The sequence below is a fragment of the Gopherus flavomarginatus genome, chromosome 17 (assembly GCF_025201925.1).
Source record: "Gopherus flavomarginatus isolate rGopFla2 chromosome 17, rGopFla2.mat.asm, whole genome shotgun sequence".
NCBI lineage: Eukaryota > Metazoa > Chordata > Testudines > Testudinidae > Gopherus > Gopherus flavomarginatus.
Genome location: NC_066633.1, coordinates 19,564,775 through 19,571,042, shown reverse-complemented (window position 1 = coordinate 19,571,042; position 6,268 = coordinate 19,564,775).

The following is a 6,268-nucleotide window of genomic DNA, read 5'->3' as shown; positions in this document are numbered from 1 at the left end:
CAGTAGGGGTGAATCTGGTCATAGGAGTTTTGGTTAAAATTGGTTGTCTGGAATCAGGTACCACCTCAGCTACACATCCATTTGTAAGGCAGAGGACAGTGGAGAACTTGATGGGAATGGGCTGTTAACAGAAAGTCTATTCATCATTTGCAGCCCTTGAGGTGCCATGGAACCATAAATTGCCAAGTATGTGTCCAGCAAAACTTTTGGGAGACATTTTATGAATAAGGAGAATTGCAGCAGGACCACCTGAGAGCACAATAAATGCAACATGGGTGTGAGGCTTGACAGTAATAGAATGACAGTCAATTCAAATTAGAACAATACTAATTCTAACCTTCTGATTTTGCAAATTGTGCCTACTTTTATAATGGACTGAACCGAAACCCTAGATTTAAACACCACCTAAAGTTTGAGAGTTGAAATCCAGATCATGACCTGTGTTGTACAGGAGATCGGATTAGATAACCACAATGGTCCCTTTCGGCCTTGGGATCTTAGAATCATAAATTATGTAGCTAGAGCCCAAAGTCGTATTTTAATTTCATGAAAAAGGGATAATTAAAATTGTTCTATACTTGGGTAGAGATGAGAGAACCCCTCCCACTACAGACTCTGTCCATCCTGGGAAGAAGTGCAACCATTAAAAAAAAGTCTCACCTTCCATTGAACAACATGTCAATGACAGATCCAACTTCCATTTAAAACCTAAAGTAAACTGCCCAATTTTCTCACAGCAACAAATCTCCAACTTATCCAAGGGTAAAAATGTAACCTGTGACAGAATGTGAAGGTTGCATTTCCTGCAGTTCCCTCTGCATCAGGGATGGAAGTGTGAATTGAGGACAAGGAAAAAGAGAGAAGTGGCACTGCTTATTTAGAGAACTAGCAGCAGGTCACTAACATAGTTTCATGTCAACATAAGTTATTGTCTTTTTCTGACTGCAGAAAATGTTCTGACCCAAATTAACCTGCTAAATGATCTGAATAAAGACAGAAAGAAGGTATGGTGGGGAAAAAAATCTCATTAGCAATTTATGGTCACAGCTGAAGTGGGTCCTGTCCTGCTCCCATTGACTTCACGAAAAGGAGGAGCAGGTCCACGTAAGTACTCTTATTGGAGTATTGTGTCCAGCTCTGGGCACCAGAGTTCAGGATAGATGGGGACCCACTGAAGAAAGCCCAGAGAAAAGCAACAAAAATTATTAAAGGTGTAGAAAACTTGGCCTATGAGGAAAGATTGAAAAAAATGAGTTTGTTTGGTCTGGAGAAGAGAAGACAGAGCAGCGACATGATAACAGACTTGAAGTACCTAACAGGTTGTTATAAAGAGGAGGGTGATAAATTCTTCTCTTTATCCAGTGAGGACAGGATAAGAAGGAATGGTCTTAAGTTGCTCCAAGGGATATTTAGTTTAGACATTAAGAAAAACTTCCTAACTATAAGAGTAATTAAGTATTGGCACAAATGTTCTAGGGAGGTTGAGAAATCCCCATCACTGGGGATTTTTAAGAGTGGGTTAGACAACCTCTCCGGTATGATCTAGATAATACTTAGTCCTGCCTCAGTGCAAGGGGTTGGACGAGATGACCTACCAAGGTCCTTTCTAATCGTGTGTTTCTACAATTCATTGTTTTCTTATTTATCAGAGCTTGCCACCTTCCAGCAATTTGCAAGTGAAGCCAGAGTGCAAGAAAAGACATTCAGGTATTACAGCAAGTAGTGCCATAAAGGTACTATAAACAAACAAAAATGAAGCTTTTTGTCGTGGGCCTATAAAAAAGAGTTTGTGATGTTTAGCATAGGTGAAATCTGAAAATATTAGGAAGGCATCAGTCATTACAATAGTTAAAGTTGAGTTCCATTTTGCCCTTGGAGAAGGGAATCAAACTTTTTGTCATGTATGATAAATACAGCATATCCTCTGCAAACATTCAGCAATTACTCTAAGTGCAGAATGAATTTTCTGAGCATTTACAAGTAAATCTCCTAATTTAGAAGTCAAAATTCCTTAAAACCTGCTCCTTTAAGAAATTTAGCATCTGTCTCAGTTTTTTATTTGTTTCAAATAATTTTAATAATGGAGTAACACAGGCTTTTCAAACTTTCCATTTAGTTAAAATTAATTACAATTTTGTGCATAGGTAAGCTTTGAAGAAATTAGGTTGCTATTAAGCTATTAATGATTGTTGTATATAATTGCTATAAATATGTGGGCAACAAATAGGCTCAGGTCAGTTGCTCAGATATTTCTTAAACTTGTGACATCAGAAGTAATTCAGCCAACCTCCTCTCAGTCTCGATAGCTAATTTGCATGCAACAATTCTATTGCTTGTAATGACTCCGTAATATGAAGGAGACGAGACACGTGTGCCAGGATGGTAATTTCTTGGTCCAGCTGTCACTGCTCTTTAACGGGTCCATTAGCAACATGCTAGCTTGGGCATCAGTGCTGGAAAGTCTCCCCATGGCACTACTGTCTTGGATCCACTCACACCAAGGCAGCACTGTCAGAGAAACTGAGGCAGGAGTGTAAGTTGAACGCTTAAAGTGCGCAGACACTGGAACTCAGGGACTGGACTTTCACAGGCCCCTTTCACATAGCACTGGCCTTGCTAATACAGCTCTCTAAACCTGTGTCAATTGCAAACTAAGGGGCAGACTCACCATATGCTTCAGTTGCTTTGCACTGCTTTGGCAAACCAGAAGTAAACGTAGCTTAAATAGCTGGTGCACTACAGGAGTTTCGCATTGATTTAAAGCACCAGTGAGTCTGTCCCTAAAAATGTTCAAATAAAAAATGGTTTAAGGTTGAGATATACAAAACTTTTAAAAACCAAGGAAATTCTCAGACAGAAAAGTACCTTAAGATGGAGTAAAGGTCCAGAGTATGTACAAGTGACTTAAGGGAAAAACATTAGTGGGCTGTTGCAATATCCACAAAACAATTATTATAAACCCAGAAAATTCAGAAGTAAAGTGACACCCAAATTAAAATCAACCATGTTTAAATATGGAAATGCATCATTAAGGTACCCAAAGAATCTGAACTCTGCCCTGTAGTTATACCACAATGTCTATAACTATATTGTATAACTATCAGAAGGAAGAAGAGAATGAGATCACCAATGTATGATCCAGAAAAGCAACAAGGTGCTAAATTAAATAAGTTATTAGATTTATTATTAGAAATATTTTTCCATCAAAAATGCCATTTTGTCAAAACTGAAATGTGTAGTGGAAACATATCAGTTATGGCAAAAATTTTCTCAAGTCTAGGATGGAATTTCAAGGTGGGAGGGGGGTTGGGGGTGGAGAAAGACACACACGGTTTTCAATTCTTTGACCATGGGATGGTGTTACAAGAAGAAGGCTTCCTAGGCAGGGCCGTCCTTAGCTATTCTGGGGCCCTATGCAGCCCTCCCGTGGAAGGGGAGTGTGGGGCCCCAGGCGTCTGTGGGGGTGGGGCTGGCTTGAGGGGCGGGGGGAACTTCGAGTGCAGGCCTGGCCATGCTGCACAGCTCAGGGGAGTGGGGGCGGGGCTGGGGCAGAGCAGAGGCAGGAAGAGGCGGGGCTGGGGCAGAGCAGGGATGGGAAGAGGCAGGGTCGGGACAGGGGGCCTGGGGAAGAGGCAGAGCAGGGGCTGGAGTCAGGGACGGCTCTAGCCATTTCGCTGCCCCAAGCATGGCGGCACGCTGCGGGGGGCGCTCTGCCACTTGCCGGTCCCGTGGCTCTGGTGGACCTCCCGCAGGCGTCCCTGCGGATGCTCCACTGGAGCCGCGGGACCAGCAGACCCTCCACAGGCATGCCTGCGGGAGGTCCACCAGAGCCGCCTGCTGCCCTCCCAACAACCGGCAGAGCGCCCCCTGCAGCATGCCGCCCCAAGCACGCTCTTGGCACTCTGGGGCCTGGAGCCGGCCCTGGCTGGAGTAGAATGCAGCTGTGAAGGGCAGTAGGAAATTAGCTTATAGGTAAGGACGGCCCTGTTGCTAGCCAGAGACGGGCAGAGACGAGCATCTTTGCAAGCAGGAAGGCTAACCTAGTGAGGAGGGCTTTAAACTAGGCTCACCGGGGGAAGGAGACCCAAGCCCTGTGATAAGTGGGGAAGTGGGATGCTGGGAGGAAGCATGAGCAGGAGAGCACAAGAGGGGAGGACTCCTGTCTCAGACAGAGAAAGCAGGACAATCAGCGAGTTATCTTAAGTGCCTGTACACAAATGCAAGAAGCCTGGGAAACAAGCAGGGAGAAGTGGAAGTCCTGGCACAGTTAAGGAACTATGATGTGATTGGAATAACAGAGACTTGATGGGATAACTCACATGACTGGAGCACTGTCATGGATAGATATAAACTGTTCAGGAAGGACAGGCGGGGCAGAAAAGGTTGGGGAGTTGCATTGTATGTAAGAGAGCAGTCTGACTGCTCAGAGCTCCAGTATGAAACTGCAGAAAAACCTGAGAGTCTCTGGATTAAGTTTAGAAGTGTGAGCAACACGGGTGATATCGTGGTGGGAGTCTGCTATAGACCACCAGACCAGGGGGATGAGGTGGATGATGCTTTCTTCCAGCAACTAACAGAAGTTACTAGATTGCAGGCCCTGATTCTTATGGGGGACTTCAGTCACCCTGGTATCTGCTGGGTGAGCAATACAGCGGTGCACAGACAATCCAGGAGGTTTTTGGAAAGTGTAGGGGACAATTTCCTGGTTCAAGTGCTGGAGGAACCAACTAGGGACAGAGCTCTTCTTGACCTGCTGCTCACAAACCAGGAAGAATTAGTAGGGGAAGGAAAAGCGGATGGGAACCTGGGAGGCAGTGACCATGAGACGGTCGACTTCAGGATCCTGACACAAGGAAGAAAGGAGAGCAGCAGAATACGGACCCTGGACTTCAGAAAAGCAGACTCTAACTCCCTTAAGGAACTGATGGGCAGGATCCCCTGGGAGAATAACATGAAGGGGAAAGGCGTCCAGAAGAACTGGCTGTATTTTAAAGAATCCTTATTGAGGTTGCAGGAACAAACCATCCCGATGGGTAGAAAGAATAGTAAATATGGCAGGCGGCCAGCTTGGCTTAACAATGAAATCCTTGCTGATCTTAAACAAAAAAAGAAGCTTACAAGAAGCTTAGACAAATGACCAGGGAGAAGTACAAAAATATTGCTCAGGCATGCAGGAGTGAAATCAGGAAGGCCAAATCACAACTGGAGTTGCAGCTATCAAGGGATGTTAAGAGTAAAGGGTTTCTACAGATATGTTAGTAACAGAAGGTGGTCAGGGAAAGTGTGTGCCCCGTACAGAATGGGGGAGGCAACCTAGTGACAGAGGATGTGGAAAAAGCTAATGTAGTCAATGCTTTTTCGGCCTCTGTCTTCATGAACAAGGTCAACTCCCAGACTACTGCACTGGGCAGCACAGTATGGAAAGGAGGTGACCAGCCCTTTGTGGAGAAAGAAGTAGTTCAGGACTATTTAGAAAAGTTGGACGAATCCGTGGGGCCAGATGCACTGCATTGGAGGGTGCTAAAGGAGTTAGCTGATGTGATTGCAGAGCCACTGGCCATTATCTTTGAAAACTCATGGCAATCGGGGAAGGGCCCGGATGACTGAAAAAAAGGCTAATGTAGTGCCCACCTTTAAAAAAGGGAAGGAGGAGGATCTGTGGAACTACAGGCCAGTCAGTCTTCCCTCAACCCTGGGAAGACTGACTCAAAGAATCAATTTTGAAGCACTTCAAGGACAGAAAAGTGATCAGGAACAGTCAGCATGGATTCACCAAGGGCAAGTCATGCCTGACTAACCTAATTGCCTTCTACGGTGAGATAACTGGCTCTATGGAAGAGGGGAAAGCAGTGGACATGTTATTTCTTGACTTTAGCAAAGCTTTTGATACGGTCTCCCACAGTATTCTTGCCAGCAAGTTAAAGAAGTATGGGGTGGATGAATGGACTATAAGGTGGATAGAAAGCTGGCTAGATAGTTGGGCTCAACGGGTAGTGATTGATGGCTTCATGTCTTGTTGGCAGCCGGTATCAAGCGGAGTGCCCCAAGGGTTCGTTATGGGGCCAGTTTTGTTCAAAATCTTCATTAATGATCTGGGGGATGGCACAAACTGCACTCTCAGCAAGTTTTCAGATGACACTAAATTGGGAGGAGTGGTAGATATGCTGGAGGCTAGGGATAGAATACAGAGGGACCTAGACAAATTAGAGGATTGGGCCAAAAGAAATCTGAAGATGTTCAACAAGGACAAGTGCAGAGTCCTGCACTT